This window comes from Macaca nemestrina, chromosome 15 (assembly GCF_043159975.1).
Source record: "Macaca nemestrina isolate mMacNem1 chromosome 15, mMacNem.hap1, whole genome shotgun sequence".
Taxonomy (NCBI): Eukaryota; Metazoa; Chordata; class Mammalia; order Primates; family Cercopithecidae; genus Macaca; species Macaca nemestrina.
The window spans coordinates 63,558,558-63,576,323 of record NC_092139.1 but is presented as its reverse complement, the minus strand read 5'-3'; the positions used below and the strand labels follow the sequence as shown (position 1 = coordinate 63,576,323).

Sequence of the window (17,766 nt, the reverse complement as noted above, 5' to 3'; positions counted from 1 at the left end):
CCATCCATGGGGGTCCTGGGGATGCAGACAAAGGAGGGGCACCGGGTAGAGCAGAAAGGGCTGGCATCCTCTCTAGGTGGAATACAGGTCCTGTGTAAAGTTGTAGGTCTGCCAAACAGTGCTGGATACAACACATCTTCTCATCTTCTTTTACCAACCACCTGCCAGGGTGCCCTGACTCACCTTCCCTGCAGATGGAAGCAAGGAGACTCCACAGACAAACCCTCTGCCTGAGGTCACACAGTGGCCAGATGGCCACATTCCTACTGACCAGCTGCCCCTGACCAGATCCCTACTGACGAGGACCCTAATGACCACTCCTCCATTGACCAGGTCCCACTGACCAAGTCCCAACTGACCATGTCTTCCTAACCAGGCTCACACTTAATCGGCCTCATGGGCCAGACTCCACTGACCAATTTCCCACTGACCTGGTCCCCACTGCCCAGGTTCCCACTGACAAGACCACAATTTCCCAGGTTGTCGCCCCCCCATCCCTCACTGAACAAATCTCCATGGATCAGTCCCCAGCGGACCAAGTCCCCTCTGACCAGGCCCTCACTGACCAAGCTCCAAGCCACTAAGGCCCCACACTGACCAGGCCCCTGGTATACTGTATAGGCTCCACCAACCAGTTTTTCATTGTTTATGTTCCAACAGATGAGGCCCCACTAATAAGACCCCCACTGACCAGGCTTCCAATGACTAGGTTGCCAGGTCCCCACTGATGAGAACTTTACTGAGGAGAACACCACTAACCAGGCCCCTGGTGATCAGGTACCAACTGACTAGGTCCTAATGACCAGGTCATTTCTGACCACGGTCTACCCACCCAGCCCCTGAGCAGTGCTGCTTAAAGTCTCATTACCATGCCCCCCCTTAGCCCACAGACCCTCCCTCCCTGCATGCATGCCCAGGGGTCAGGCCCTGGGGGTTTTCTTGGGACAAGGCCTCTCCTCCAAGACACAGGGAGAGACAGTCAGCCTCAGGCTCCAGGTAGCCAGCTTCACACTCATCCCCCAAGGCCCTCAGGGTTCATCTCAGAGGAGACAGTGAGGTGGCCTGGCACAGCCTGGAAACCCCATCTACCCTATTCCTGAGTGTCAGAGTGGGAGGAAGGGAGGGACATTTGGCAGACGAGACACCCTGTGCTGCTGGGTCTCCCGGGGCCCTTCCCGCAGAGCCCGATCTAGAGACACAGCACAGAGGCTGCAGGGAGACTAACCCAGAACCCTTGAGGCTGAGCCAGGGACCACATGAGGACTGACCCCAGACAGCCAGAAGGCCCTTTGCTAGTTTCTTGGTACCTCAGTGGATGCAGCAGCTGTTTTTCTGTTGAGGACCAGTGAGCACATGCTGGGGAGGGCTCGCCTATACTTCCTCAGTGGCTCCACCTCTGATTCCAAAAAAAATCACTCATTTCAGGGCTGGGGCAGAGAAAACACAAGATTATCTTAGAACATCTTGTGCCAGAAAGTAAAAAAGTGCTGACAGAGTAACAGGCACAAATCAAAAAGACATAAAGAGTCAGCTTAGAATATCTACCACTGGCCTAATCTTGGGGAATTGGAGCACCAGAAACATGAGCTTTCCCTTCTCCCTTATTTATTGTTTTTATTTCTCCATGTAGGACAAAGAAGAGAATCAGAAAATAATCACCTGGCAACCATTGCAGTAATAATTGTTCAAACACAAGTCATCCATGAAATGCCAAATCTAGTGTGTTTTGAGGAGTAACCAGATATTTACAGAGCCTCAGATCATCACCACACAAAATACGGTTCAACTAGAAAAAGAAAATCATAACATTAGCATGGACAAGCCTGGCAGGTACTCCTTAGGTCTCCTAAGTAATAAAAACTGTGATATGCAAATAAGTCTTCGATGACCTTTACTAAAGAATCAATGATGACTTGGTTGTTTGGCTGTTTAAATAGCTGGCATTTGGGCAATTTGAGTATGTCAAACTCAATAATACTGGTTTTCATCTTCAAGATCCACTTAAAACTGAAGGAGACTGAAAAACATCATTTAAAATACCCTACAAGTTATCTTCATACATATGATACAAAAATATCCTACTTCAGTAAAGATTGTGATGTTGTATATTTTATGAGAAACAATTAAAATGTTGTGTAAATAGCCCAGTAATAAAGTTTTATAATCTTTTATATCACAAAATTTGTCCTTATGATTTTATGGTTAAATATTCTCTTGATTAGACGTGGCTTACCAGTGGATTCTGCAGAAGAAAGTAGACGGGTGAAAGTGTCCAACACAGCAACAGCTGGAAAGAAAAACAAAGAATTATGTTCTTTACCTAAAACACTTTGGTTAGCTCAGTGTGATTTTAAAAACTAAAGAGTTGAGAACTTTATCAGAGTTAATAAGAATGAGAAATATGTATGTACATTTACAATACAAAATTATTATTAAATAATTTACACATGACATTAAATCTAATTGTGTTTAAATATCAGAGCTTTTTCATTCTTCATTCATCTACTCAACAGACATGTGCTAAGATTCTAGAACCAGCACTAGAATTTCAAGATGAAGATGGTATGGTCCACCTCCCAACAGTCATAAGCTATACCCAAAAAAACCAGACAAGACAATGTCCATATAGAGTCATGGATACACAAGAGGTATACAGCAGGGCACTACTGGAACACACAGAAGGGTCCTCTATCCCACTTTTATGTCAATATCATGGGCTTTCTGGTGGAGGAGATAATATAACTTGATACCTGAAGGACAAGGAAAAGCTCATCAGAGAGAGGGAAGAGGTGCAGGCAAAGAGCCTGAGGTGGGGAAGAGCCCTGCAGAGTTCCGCTCCGTCCAGTTTGGCGCTAGAGCAAAGGGCAGAGTGCAGTAAGTGGTGAGAGACAAGGTTGAGTAACTTGACAGGAATCACATTGATGTGGGTGTTTTTATTTCATGGTGAAAAAGTTGGAACTTTTCCTGAGAACAGACATAAGCCAATGACACAGTAAATGACAGGAGATTTAAAATGTCACTTGTGAAGTGACTGCCTACGAAGGGTTATTGCTCAGCTAAGTATTTCTGAATGAATTTGACATCTGTTGGCCTTCAATCTCTACCAAAACCCTGAGAACTTGATGATGCCTTTGTTTTCTGAGAATCGTTTCAGGGTGCTGGCTGACAGTTCCATGAGGATGGCAAAACTTAAGAAAGTGTAGAGCCAGTGAAAAAGAGATGCATAGACTTCTTGGGAATTTTTGAAGCTATGGGATGTGATGAATTTATGGTGCACAAGGACAGTCTTCTCTGTGGAAGTTTTTGTTTTCACATCTTTCATTAGATGTGCGTGAGAGAAAAAAAACGTGGTATCTACCAACCCAACAATGAAAAGGAATGCCATTTGTTATTAAATTTTATTTCTAAAATAAACCTAAATTTAAGGAATAAATTTTGGCAACATACTTCTCTTTGTTTCTCTATTTGTTCTACACAGTCCGGCTCCATCTAAAATAAGTGAAAATAATAATAACGTTTAAGTTAAACAAGAAACATTATCATGAAAATAATATATCACTTACAAATTGTGGCCTTTAGTATTTTTAGTGACTAGACATAACTTGAAGTTGGCTTCAAAAGAAAAATAATCACATACATAAAGTAAATTTTCTTATTTTAATTTAGATAACAGAGAATGTATCTGTGTAATGCTGCTTAGAGTAATTGGACAAAAATACAGTTAATATTGGTCTATTGCATATACATGATTTTAGAAAGGTGGTGTTTATTAGTACAAAGGTTAAACAATGGCCAGGCGTGGTGGCTCATGCCTGGAATCCCAGGATTTGGAGAGGCCAAGGCGGGAAGATCACGCGGTCAGGTGATTGAGACCATCCTGGCCAACATGAGGAAACCTAGTCTCTACTAAAAATACAAAAATCAGCTGGGCGTGGTGGGACACACCTATAGTCCCAGCTACTTGGGAGGCTAAGGCAGGAAAATTGCTTGAAGCCAGGGATTGGAGGTTGCAGTGAGCCAATATTGCACCACGGCAACAGAGTGAGACCCTGTCTCAATAAAGAAGAAAAAAAAAAATTAAAAGTCATCTTTTACAATGAATGCATTACTTTGAAATTCTTAGCAAAACTCTGCCCTTTATAAAAGTTTAATCCGTTTTTTTACTCCAATAAATTTTATCTTAAAAAGAAATTTCTATTCTCTACTTACACTAAACTTTTTTTACAGTAAATTTTTCTTTCTTTTTTTTTTTTTTCCTAGTTTGTATTATCAATTAAAGTGGTACCTGAGGAGGTTTTTTCCAAAGGTATATTGAGGCATGCCAAGATTTGGAGTACAACTGAACCCATCACACAGGTAGTGAGCATATGACCCAGTAAGTAACCCTGGCCCACTCTGTCCCTCCCCGTTCTTATTTCTCAGTGTCTATTATTCCCATGTTTATGATAATGTGCACCCAATGTGTAGCTCCCACATGAGTGAAAGCAGGAGATATCTGGTTTCTGTTTCTGTGTTAGTTTGATTAGGGTAGTAGATTCCAGCCGTATCCACGTTGCTGCAAAGGACCTGATTTTGTTATTTTCATGGCTGCAAAGTATTCCACTGTATATACGGAATTCTCAGCTACTTGGGAGGCTGAGGCAGGAAAATCGCTTGAACCTGGGAGGTGGAGGTTGCAGTAAGCCGAGATGGTGCCACGACACTCCAGCCTGGACAACAGAGGGAGACACTGTATTAAAAGAAAAGAAAAGAAAAGAAAAAGGTGGTAGTATGCACCACAACTAAACTAGAATTAATTAGAGAGTAAGCCAAAGCATCTCAAGGTATATCGTCAGTTACTAGGCAATAACATGCAATTTCTAAAACCTAACTTAAATGCAGCTTTTAAAGACATTTTAAATGTGTCAGTTTAGTCACATGTATTGAATAAAGTTAGCAAATGGGTATCTCTTGAAAATGAGAGCTCCAGGGAATTAAAAAATGTAAAGTTTCCATTTCCTTTTTGTGTTAATATAGCTAATTATGATCTTTACTTAACATGCATAAGTCAACAGAACAACTCAGTATTTCCCCAAATTACAAAGAATTATATTAGAGAAATGAAAGCCAAAAGAGAAACGGTCATATAACTAGCCTCAGTCAAGTAGTTCTTGCAGTTATTTGAAGTCTATTGGTTTGAAGTAGGAATTCTGATGGGCATCTGGGGAATATATTTTCTGTTGAGTCCTATAGTAGTAAGATTTCCAACACAAGGTGACTCTGGGTCTCACCTTGTAGGAAGAGTGCTGAGAAAATTTTTCATCCGCTCTTTCTCCATAAGGAGCTTGGTGCTGATTATTGCTATTTTCTTATTCGATCTGTAAAGATAGCAAGACAAATGCTTAGTATTTCATTTTTCCTTAAATGATTCTTAATGACTTGCAGTTTTTAAAACGTTGCCCTGAGAGTAAACCAAAGTACCCACTAAACGGTGGTTTCACACCGAAGATGTGTGAGAGCATATCTGTTGTACGCAATTATAATTTTAAAATCATTCTAAAGAAGCACCTGTGTTTCTTTTTTTTTTTTTTTTTTTTTTTTTTTTGAGACGGAGTCTCGCTCTGTCGCCCAGGCTGGAGTGCAGTGGCGCGATCTTGGCTCACTGCAAGCTCCGCCTCCTGGGTTCACGCCATTCTCCTGCCTCAGCCTCCCGAGTAGCTGGGACTACAGGCGCCCACAACCGCGCCTGGCTAATTTTTTGTATTTTTAGTAGAGACGGGGTTTCACCGTGGTCTCGATCTCCTGACCTTGTGATCCGCCCGCCTCGGCCTCCCAAAGTGCTGGGATTACAGGCATGAGCCACCGCGCCCGGCCAAGCACCTGTGTTTCTAAGGTAATTTACACTGAACAAGCAGTTCAAACAAAGTAGACAGGGGAGAGAAACGACTGTCAGTGATGCACAGCTCACCAGGTGAAACTTGCTGCCTTCTAAAATGGCTCCACTTGTGACATTCTAAAGATTCCATTAGAAATACTTGTATTTAAAAGGTAACTATGCGGGAAAATGAATATGTTGATTTGCTTGAGTATAAGAACCACTTCACTGGAAATAATTATATCAAAACATCATGTTGTACTCCTTAATGTAGGTTAAGAAAACTAAAATGAACAAAAAAAATCTAGGAATAGTTGTGTTTAGTATAGAAATTTTAGGTTTCACCCTTGCACATTTCACCCATTATCTAGGAATAATTAAGCATCTGGCACTGAGGAAGAACTCAGAGCAACAGCTCCTCGGGGAGAACTAGATGGTGTGGTTGGGGATAAAAAGAACTAAAGCAGCGCTGAAGGCAATTAGCCCCCAGCACTGTGACCAAGGCACTGGAGTGGGGGCTTGTTCTTTCTGCCTTCCACACAAATCTTCAGGCTGAACAAGGTGTTACTTTTTAGCCACTTTGTGAATTACACTTCTTTAAATTCCTTGATAATGATTCCCTATTTCACAAGGATGCCTTTCTGTAACACCTTGAAAATGTTTCACAAATAGTCTTTCTTGAGATACCCTCTATTGATAATACTAAAAATCACAATTAAAAACGATTGTGCCCAGAGTAGCAGTACCACTCGACACTTTGGGTGTAGGTTGTGATCTACTGAAAAATAAATTAAACTCATTAATCTTTCTATTTAGGGAAACTCTGACAAGTAATTTTATAACAAGATCACTTTACGAATTATAAAACTTCAAAAATATGACAAAAACTAACAGGTCAGATTAACTACATGAGATTTTTCAGGGGAAAAAAGTCATACAGAAGCAAAAAAAAAAAAAAATAGAAATGGGACAGAAATTATCCTTGACTAATATTTTAAAGGTAACATTATTTACTAACATTATTTTCCAAAATTACATTATCAAATTAGCATTCACTTCCTACTAATCTCCTGAAGCCATCTCACTAAAAATTACATTTTCAAAACAAATTAATGAGCTTAGTTCATTTCCTACAAGTGTATGTTTTTACTTACTTCGTTTTTTTTTTTTGACATGGAATTGTTAGCTTTCAATGCTGCTGCAAAGGCTTCCTTATATTCTTCCAATTCGGTTGTAACCTCTTCATAAGCAGTTTTCATTTCGGAGAATTTACATTCCACATCTTTAAAGTGTGAGTTCCTTCTTATTTAGTGAAGCCATGTTATCCTTGCTTAACTGCTCCAATTGTTTTTCATATTGTGCTTGTGTCTAAAACAAATGAAAAGAATACACTTTTAAAACAATTATAACCTAATTACCATATGCTTTTTGCCTTTCATTTTGAGTCAGTGATTCAAAGAACAATTTTGAATATGTTAAAAAAAGAGGTTGAAGCTTAACATATTTATCAGCATTATCAAGAAAACTAATAACTGAATTCAGAATTAAGTCTGATTTATACAAATTTGCAATCATAATTATGTTACTGTTAATGTAATCTGGTCATACAAAAAGTAATAGAATCCATTCATAATTTTAAAAAGTGATCAAAGAACATTGTAGCTTAAGACCAATTCAAAAGTATCACATAATTTCTAAATCACAATTTTTTCTTATGCCAACTGGTCTTAATAATCAAATGACTCCATAGTGAGAATCATTACTCTGAAAGATTGATCTTGTTATAATAATAATGGAAATTTAAATATTTAAAAGAAAAAACAGATGCCATTTTTTTCTAGAACTCTACAAAGCAAATTGCTACAAGAGAGGCAGAAGAAACACAACATATACATATCCAAAATACAGTTTGCAGTGAAATAAATGAAAGCACATTACAGATAAACTTATCTGATTTAAATAACTAACCTGTAAATGGATTTCTTCTAATTTTTCTATTGCCTGCATTGCCTTTTCACCTAGCTCCGATTTATATTCTTGTACTTTGCCATGTTCTACCATATTGTTTTCCATATGCGTCTTAAGATTTAATATTTGTTCTTTCAACATCTTTTTATCCTCCTCAAGTTTTTCACATTCCTGTTGTACTTTTTAAATAAATAGCTCATGTTGAACAACTTGTCTGTCTTTCACCAAATTGACATATTTTGAAGATACAGCTTCCTTCTCTGCCATAAGATCATCAAACTGCATGAATAAAATAATATAGTTTGATAATGAAGTAGGCTAAGAATAATCTAATACAAAACCAATAGCAAATTTTGAAAAGTATTTACTTACAATAAAATGTTATCTGTAACACAGTAGATTCTTCAAATGTAAAGCCTTAAATTACTCAGAATTTTAAGAGCAAAGTTAAAGCTACCATGAGTCACAAAAATATATGCTTTACTGTCATCTTTCCAGAGAACTTTTGCACTTCACCTGACTTTTATTTTCCTGATAATACATTTCTGTTCCTCCTTCAATGGCACTAAGTGATCTCTTAGTGAAAAGTGTCTAACTCCCTCCCTTTTCCTCACTTCCCACAATATGTCAAAACAGTGTCAGACATATCACATTGGGTGATTTAGGCCAAAGTCAATAAATGGTTCTGGGAATAAGACTTTGAAAATAATTTAATACTCTATACTAGGGATGGTGGCTCATGCCGGTAATCCCAGCACTTTAGGAGGCTGTGGCAGAAAGATCACTGGAGGCCAGGAGTTTGAGATCAGCAAGAACAACATAGTGATACTCCCATGTCTGTGTGTGTGTGTGTGTGTGTGTGTGTGTATATATATATATATATTTTAAATTAGCCGGGCATGGTGGCTCATGCATGTAGAACCAGCTAGTTGGGAGACTGAGGCAAAAGGATGGCTTGTACCCAGAGTTCAGGGCTGCAGTGAATTATGACCACACCACTGCACTTCCGCCTGGATGACAGACAAAGACCATATTTCAAAAAGACACAAAATAATGAATCCTGTAAATAAGGATTCTGATGCCATAAGCCTCTCCATAGACTGCAAATGTTTCAGGACAATTTGAATTGCATTTTAAGAAGTAATGATTCTTGGGGTAAAGGCCATAGCATACAGCACCCAGAAATAAATCCACATATTTAAAGCCAACTGATTTTGGACTAAGGTGACAAGAACATACATTGGGAAAGGACAGTCTCTTCAAATGAATGGCACTGGGAAAACTAAATATCCATATGGGGAAGAATGCTACTAGCTTCCTCTGTAACACCATATAACAAAAGAAACTCATAATCAATTGAAGACTGAAATGTAAGGCCCCAAATTATCAAACTACTTTAAATAAATACAGGGAAAATGCTTGAGGACATTAGTCTGCACAAAGATTTTTATGGGTAAGACATCAGAAGCATAGGAAGAAACAAATGACAGACCAATGGTAGTACATTGAGCTAAAGAGCTTCTGGCCAGCAAACAACTGAGTGAAGAGAAAACCTGTAGAGTGGGAGAAAATATTGTCAACTATTCATCTAATAAGGGACTAATATGTAAAATATACAAGAAACTCAAACAACTTGACCGTTAAAATAAAATCTGAGTTCAAAATCAAACAAAATATCTAACTATACTGCTTTTTTAGAAAAAAGAAATACAAATAGCCAGTAAGTAATTTTAAAAACGCTCAGTATCACTAATCCTCAGGGAAATACAAATCAAATCTACAATGTGATATAATCTTGCTTCAATTTGAATACATTGCTGTCATTGAAAAGATATAAAAATAACAAATGCTGGTGAGGCTCCAGAGAACAGGAAACTCTTACATGCTGTTGGTGGGAAGGTAAATTAGTGCAGCCACTACAGAAAACAACACGAGTTTTTCTCACAAATCTAATAATGGGACTTCCCAGGGACCCAGCAACCCCACTACTGGGTATTCAGGCAACAGAAAAGAAAACAACAGATCACAAGGATACCTGTCCTCACATGTTTATTGTAGCACTATTCACAACAGCTAATGTATCAAATCAACCTATATGTCCATCACCAAATGAATGGACAAAAAACTGTGGTACACATACACAATGGCATACTATTCACCATATAAGGGAATTAAATCCTGTTATTTGTGGCCACGTGGATCAGTCTGAGGGATGTTATGTTAAGTGCAGATAAATACTGCACATTCTCACTCATGTGTGGGAGCTGAAGAAAAACTGAGGGCTGGGCAACATGGCTGATGCCTGTTATTTCTTAGCACTTTAAAAGACTAAGGCAGGAGAATCACTTGAGGCCAAAAGTTCCAGAGCACCCTGGACAACATAGGGAGGCATCTCTACAAAGTCAAAAATCAGACAGGTGCAGTGCTGCATGCCCATAATCCCAGCTGCTCAGGAGGCTGAGGTGTGAGGATCATGTGAGCCCAAGAGTTTGAGGCTACAGTGAACTATGATCAAACCACTGTCTCCAATCTGGGTGACTACAGTTGCCCAGAGCCCAGACTACACTAGCAAGGTCCTGTCTCTTGACAACAACAAAAAAGCTCACAGAAGTAGGAGAGAGGAGGCTGGTTAATGGATAGAGAATTACAGTTAGATAAGAGGAATGAGTTCCGGTGTTCTGTGGTATTGTGGGGTGAATATGGCTGACTATGATTTATAGTATGTTTTTAAAAAGCCAGAAGATTTTGAATGCTCATAATTCAAAGAAATAAAAAATGATTGAAGTAGTAAATGTGCTAGTTAGCTTGATCATTACACACTATATACATGCATCAAAATGTCACTCTATGGCCTATAATTATGTATATATGTGTGTCAATTAAAACAAAAGCGACGCTATATTCATCCCATTTAAAAATAGAATATGGGCCAACCTTATTGACTTCCTTCTAATGAATAGAATGCAGTAAAAGGGATGCCATGTGGCTTCCCTATCTCAGACTGCTTTCCCTTCGAACTCAGCCCCCAGATTGAGAGAGAGATCAGGCCACAAAGACAGCCTGGCAGTGCCAGGGTCAGTGTTCTTGCTGCCTGCCCCAACCAAGGTTCCAGCCAATGGCCAGCATCAACCATCAAACACGTGGGTGAGCAAAGCTTCAGATGATTCCATTTCCCCAAATGATTAGCTGTTCCTAGAGAAGCTGAGGGGAGCAGAGACAAGCTCTCCTGGCCAACTTTTTTCCAAACCACAGGTTCATGAATAAACTAAATGTTTTTCTTGTAAGTCACAAAACTCTGGGTAATTGTTAGAAAAATAAAGTTTAAAAGAGAAAACAGGAAACATAACTTGTGTAGCAGAAAAGAGTCTCCTTTGAAGTAGGATCTAATAAATGTTGAGATTTATTCACTGATGGCAAACATTACTGAGAAGCAGCAGATAACCAGGAGAGAGACATAAGCTGCTGAGGAGGAACTTTTCCTAAAACCCCCTTCAATTATGAGCTCTGATAACAAGGCCAGGGTGTCTCCTTACAATTTCCCCTCAAGTTAGGAGACCAGACTGGGAAGGAAGAAGACATATGATTCGAGAAACAACTAGAAATACTTGATTACATAACCAAAATCAGACATTGACCCGATTTCAATTAACTAAAATTCTGAAAGAAGAAGCTTTGAGTATTTATTAATCGATCTAGTATTCAATTTTCATTTTCCTTTTCTCATGAGGAAATAAGGAGAACATTATGGAATGATTTTTAGTCTTCAAAGAAGTAAAATAAACAGCGCACATTGAGTGCTAAGACATCAAATGCAATTTCTCCTTCACCTTACTTCAAGCTTGTTTGTATGGAGGAGTTAAGACCATCCCATCTCTATGTTATGCCACAATGTGTCTCTATAGCACACTCTGAAATTTCAAAAGTCAAAATACTAATCTACTACGTGTCTCTGATAAACGGTCTGAACATTACCTGATTTTGAAGTGCTGCACTCCTAAGACTTTTTCTTGGAATGAATTAAACTTTATATTCCAAGAATCATCTACTGAGCTAGAAAGCAGAGCTGTGCATCTCTGTTTCAGCAAAAGGAGGTCAATACAGGGAACTGTGGTTTCTGAGAATGCAAGATTGGCACCAAGGAAAGTATTAGCCACAGTGCTACCCGAGAGAACCAGCTACCAGGTGGAAACAGGATCTGCGAACTGAAAGATGATGACTTCACTTGATTTCCACTGAGGAAAGCTGGCAGCTCAGACTTAAACTTCTCCTTCCTGGATGGTAGACAGCTATGGAAGATTCTATGAAGTACAATGAATTAGCAAAACATAATGCACTAAATATTAGACTATGTCAGCCGATCCTGTGATCAAAACTTTCCACAAATATAACTATAGAGTGAGGCAATGGAAAAGAGACTAAAGGTTGGAATGCAGAAAAAAAGAAATCAAGTGTGTCTTGTAAGCCTGATTTCCATTATGTCTTAGAGTAAGTAAGGTATAAGCTGGCCAGAGACGTCTTTGAGACACAAAAAGTGAAGTTAAAGATATTCCACTAAATTTAATTTTTATTATGACATAAGACATCTGGTAATATGCAATATGATGGAAAAAAACTCCTCATTAAATTTGATTTGGCCTTGGCATAAGAATAGACATAAACAAGCTAAGAGTTGATAATCTAAAATTAAACCTGCACATTTACAGTCAATTGATTTTATACAAGGTTAACAAAAGAACAGAATGGGAAAAGAATAGTCTTTTCAACAAATGGTGCTGGGAAAACTGGGTATCCATATGCAAAAAATAAATAAAGCTGGACCAAATATCTTTTTAAAAATTAACTCAAAACAGTTAACTGTAACAGCTAAAACTATAAAACCCTCAGAAGAAAACCCTGGCATAAATCTTTGTGACTGCATTTCACAGTGTTTTCTTAGCTATGACTCCAAAGGAAAAATGGATTCAATGGACTTCAAAATTGAAAACTGCTGTGCCTGAGAAGACAGTATCAAGAAGTGAAAAGGTAAGACACTGAGTGGAAGAAAGTATTTGAGAAGCATATATCTGATAGGGGACTTACATATATAGGACATATAAATAATGTCTGCAATTCATAAATAACAAGATAACCCAATTTAAAAAATGGGCAAAGATTTTGAATAGATATTTCTGCAAAGAAGATATAAAGATGGATAACAAGCACATTAATAGATGCTTAATGCAATTAGTCATTAGGAAAATGTAAATCAAAACCACATGTGGTATCACTTCACACGACAGGATGAAATCTTTGTTCAATAAAAAAGAGGAAGTAAGTGTTAGGAAAAACTGCAAAGAAACTAAAACCCTTTTCCAATGCTGCTGGGAATGTAAAGTGGTGCAACCACTTTGGAAAACAAACTGGTAGCTCCTCAAAAGGTTAAGCACGAAGTCACCATATGACCCAGAAATTCCAGTCATTAAGTATATACTCCAGAAAAATAAAAACATATGCAAGCACAAAAACTCATACATAAATATTTACAGCAGCATTATTAATAGGAGTCAAAAAGTGGAAACAACCAAAGCGTCCATCACGTTTGGGAGGGAAAGAACCCAAAGGTTCATCACCTGGGGAATGGATAAATAAAATGTTTGATGTATCCATACAGTGGAGTATTACTCAGCAATAAGAAGAAATTAAGTACGGATTCTATATTAGGAGGAGACAGCAAAATGCCTAGGCAGATACGGAAGGGTCCCCGGAGAATCTTCAAGCAGTCCCACAAGTGTTTACACCAGATGTTATGTGCAGAGAAGGGAACCTGGACTTGTCTTGCCTGGACATGTGGGCAGAGGACTGGAGGCCTACAAGCACTGGGGGTATGGGAAGGAGTCACCAGGAATTCCCGCCTTATGCAGGGGAGGAGCCTGACCACTTCAGCTCATGTGCTCCTGGTATTCAATTGTGAGGTGGAAACCTGTTTGCAGGACTCCCCTCTTTGCTGAGCACTTTCCTTTCACTTAATAAATTCTGTCCTCCTCACCCTTCAATGTGTCTTCGTGCTTAATTTTTCCTGGTCATGACAGAAGAACCCAGATTTAGCTGAACTAAGGAGCAAAAACCCTGCATCAATAGCTGCTACAGCACAGATGCAGCATGAAAAATTATGCTAAGTGAAATAAGCCAGTCACTGTAGACCACTTGCTTTTTATTTCAGAGGCTTATAGGCAAATCTATACAAAGAAGGTGGGTGGTTCCCTAGGGCTGAGGGAGGAAGGGGAAACTAGTGAAGATGGCTAAATAATGTGGGGTTTGTTTTTAGGGTGATGAAAATGTTCTAAAATTGATTGTAACGAGGACTGTAGAACTCTCTCAAAATATGAAAGTGAATGAATTGTATATTATAATTAGTGAATTGCATGGTGTGCTCATTATTTCTCAATAAACCTGTTATCCTCTGCCCAAAATTAATTTGGTACTAGTGATTTTGGTACTAGTGATCTGGAGACAGATGTTGCTTGGTTTCAGATCACTGGCCAGAGGTCAAGGCCTAAGAGAATCAACAGCATGTCCTTTTTATAGAAAAAAAGATTTATGTTTTAAAAACTATTCATTAGTGTCGAGTCAGTAAAATTAAATGAAAAATCTTTCTTTCACTGCTTAAAGCACTGAGAGATTTATATTGAGGAATAAGACCTTGTTTCTTTGGCCCCAATTTCTATCCAAAGTGTCTGGGAATCACACGCTTCAAACTATAAAATCTCATCAGATGGGTTTTATTAACTCTTATAATGTGGTTCACTTCCTAACCCGATTCTGGTCCAGCATCACAGAGAGAAGAAGCTGAAGGAAATCAAAATATTTAACCCCTAAATATACTTTTTGACATATTTTGAAATGGCTGCTGCAGGGCCAAGAGATTGAAATGGCCCTCATTAATGTAGCCCAATCTCTCCCCTTCTAGGTCTTCCCAGTTCTGGGGAAGATTAACGAAGAGCCTGATGCATTTAAAATCTAAAAAGATATATTTATCCTCTATTTTCTCAACATATTTTGGCACAATTTGGGTTTTTCCATTATTAATATTTTCCCAAATTATGTGATTTTTAATCCCAAAACTGATTTAAAATTACCGTATGTTGGAATATAAATTACTCTATGATAAAGATACATGCATTTGTATGTTCACTGCAGCACCGTTCACAACAGTAAAGACATGGAATCAACCCAGATGTCCATCAGTGATAGACGGGATGAAGAAAATGTGGTATATATACACCATGGAATACTATGGAGCCATACAAACGAATGAGGTCATGCTCTTTGCAGGGACATGGATGAACCTGAAGCTGTTATCCTCTGCAAACTAATGCAGGAACAAAAAACCAAACACTGCATCTTCTCACTTTTACGTAGGAGCTGAACAATGAGAACACACGGACTTGGGGAGGGGAACAACAAACACTGGGGCCTGTTGGGGTCAAGAGGGAGAGCATCAAGATCAATAGCTAATGCCTGCGGGCTTAATATCTAGGTGATGGATTGATAGGTGCAGCAAACCACCATGGCATGGCACACATTTACCTATGTAACAAACCTGCATGCCTTGCTCAGGTAATCTAGATTGTAAGATAAAATAATTTTTTTAAAAAAAATTACCTTATGGTTTAGCTTCTTAATCAGAATATCAATTTTCAGTTTATCTGTTTTTAAGTCTTTATGGAAACCAAAGTCTTCATTTCCAAATACGTATAACATATTTATTATCATTTCCAGGAGTTTCTTATATCTGCATACATAATTAGTAAGTCAAGTATTTTTAAGAGAAAATGTTTAATAATTTTTTAAAAAGATATTATGTTATGGCATATCAAAGAAACAAATCTATAAACTATGATCCTTTCAGTTTCAACTGAACATAGTTTGAAAGCATTCTATATGAAATTACAATCTTAAATAATATGAAGAACAATTTATGGCATATATGGCAGGTAAAGTGATATTATAACCATACATTTTGTTTTGTTTTGTTTTGAGATGGAATTTCACTATTGTCGTCCAGGGCGACGTGCAACTTTGTGATCTCGGCTCACTCCAATCTCTGCCTCCTGGATTCAAGTGATTCACCTGTCTCAGCCTCCCAAGTAACTGGGATTACAGCCGTGTACTACCACACCTGGTTCATTTTGTATTTTTAGTAGAGATGGGGTTTCACTGGTCAGACTGGTCTTGAACTCCTGACCTCTAATGATCCACGCACCCTGGCCTCCCAAAGTGCTGGGATTACAAGTGTGAGCCACCACACCTGGCCTAACTACACTTCTTGTAAATAAACTATTCATATCCATGTTGGTATGTTAAGTAAGATAACCTATTACTAAATATAAGCCATAACCCAGAGGTAAGTAACCAAGATGAAAAAGTAAAACACATATGTTTGAAAAAGACACAAAAATACATTTTGATACCCATTGCCCGCAGTCTATAAGAAGAGAAAAAAGTACACACAAAAAGCATCAAGGAGACCATTCAATGTAGAAAAAGAGAAGAAAACATCTTTAGTATCTGTGTTGAGGAGAAAAAGGAAACAGGCCATTTTAGAAAAAGGGAAAGGGGCAGAGAGATGTGTGATGATTTACAGACTTTGAAGAAGAGATCTAGAGATCTTTGCTGACATAATGTCAACAAAACGAAAGAGATACAAAACCATGTAGAGAAAGGCAACGTCAGAAAAATGTCGATTAGAATCAAAAACAAACTTAAGTGCTCAGTAAATAAATAGAGAAGTAGCTGTGTTCAGGGCTTCAAAGACACATTCCATTAAAAAAAAATCTGTGATCAAAACGTGAATGTTCATTTTAGTTTTTCTTTAAGTTTTACATATATTTATATATATATGAAATTTATTTATGTAAAACAGAAGTTTTATAACATGTATGTTTCATGTATACAACAGAGGTACCGTGTAAAATGAGTAAACTTCTACAATATGTTTTTATATCTAAAAGACAAAGCAGCAGAAACAAAATAAAAGCTAAATATCAAGATAAATTTTGATATTAAAGAATGACACAAATAGGTCTTCTTTAAAGAATTTGAATGCAGCAGAGGATACTACAAAGCGAAGAAAAAATGACCACAGACAGCAAAAATATCTTCAGAAATCAAAATTCAAGCTAGATAATGAAGAGTGTACTTGACATTGTATGTCCAAGGCTTTGTCACTGTTTTCAGAATCATGAAAGAGTAAGTGGCCAGGCGCGGTGGCTCACGTCATTTTGGGAGGCTGCAGCGGGCAGATCACGAGGTTAGGAGTTCGAGACCAGCCTGACCAACTTGGCAAAACCCTGCCTCTACTAAAAATACAAAAATTAGCCAGGCATGGTGGCACACACCTGTAATCCCAGCAACTCAGGAGACTGAGGCAGGAGAATTGCTTGGAGGCATAGGTTACAGTGAGCCGAGATCGGGCCATTGCACTCCAGCCTGGGAGACAGAACCAGACTCTGTCCCCCAGCAAAATAATAATAATAATAAAAAAATAAAATAAGTATAATATTTTGGCATTCAAAAAACTTTCACCTTGCCCCAGCAGCTCAGCTGACTCCTGCCCCCACGACGCAGATGCCTATAAAGTTGTGTTGTGAGCTTGTAAAATACATTTCAAAATAGAATTCATTTAATTATGAAAATACAGACATAACATGAATTTGTATCTAGGTTTTAGTCAAGTAAAATTAGAGTTAAATCAATTAATAAATGGTTAACGTATTCTACAATAGGAAAACCTTACCCAGTTGCCTTTTGTTCTAGTTAATGATTTTTCTTTCTTATTCGATTCACATTATATTCCAGTGATGATATTCACTCAAAAAGTTTTCTTAATTCTTCATTTTTTTCTTCAGTCTTAAAAAAAGTGTTTAAAATTATTTTGTAAAATCTAGAGACCCTTCTTTTATCTC

At 38.2% G+C, this 17,766-nt stretch overlaps 2 long non-coding RNA genes and 1 pseudogene across 5 annotated transcripts in view; 1 reads left to right on the top strand and 2 right to left on the bottom strand.

The window, feature by feature from the left end:
* LOC139358572 (uncharacterized) overlaps positions 1 to 4,123 on the bottom strand; it is a 31,065-nt gene extending 26,942 nt beyond the window's left edge. For 3 of the 4 annotated variants that reach the window (XR_011613725.1, XR_011613723.1, XR_011613722.1), the window contains exons 1-4: positions 2,751 to 3,431; positions 2,234 to 2,287; positions 1,660 to 1,786; positions 1,308 to 1,427 (exon numbers count right to left, since the gene is read on the bottom strand). This is a non-coding gene — a long non-coding RNA (uncharacterized lncRNA). The other variant, XR_011613724.1, reaches the window with a different exon arrangement.
* On the top strand, positions 2,747 to 15,417 carry LOC105467673 (uncharacterized). The gene is made up of 3 exons (XR_011613726.1): positions 2,747 to 2,809; positions 4,261 to 4,375; positions 14,999 to 15,417. It is a non-coding gene; the product is annotated as an uncharacterized lncRNA (long non-coding RNA).
* The window catches only part of LOC139358571 (ankyrin repeat domain-containing protein 18B-like), a 43,095-nt pseudogene continuing 29,590 nt past the window's right edge, over positions 4,262 to 17,766 (bottom strand).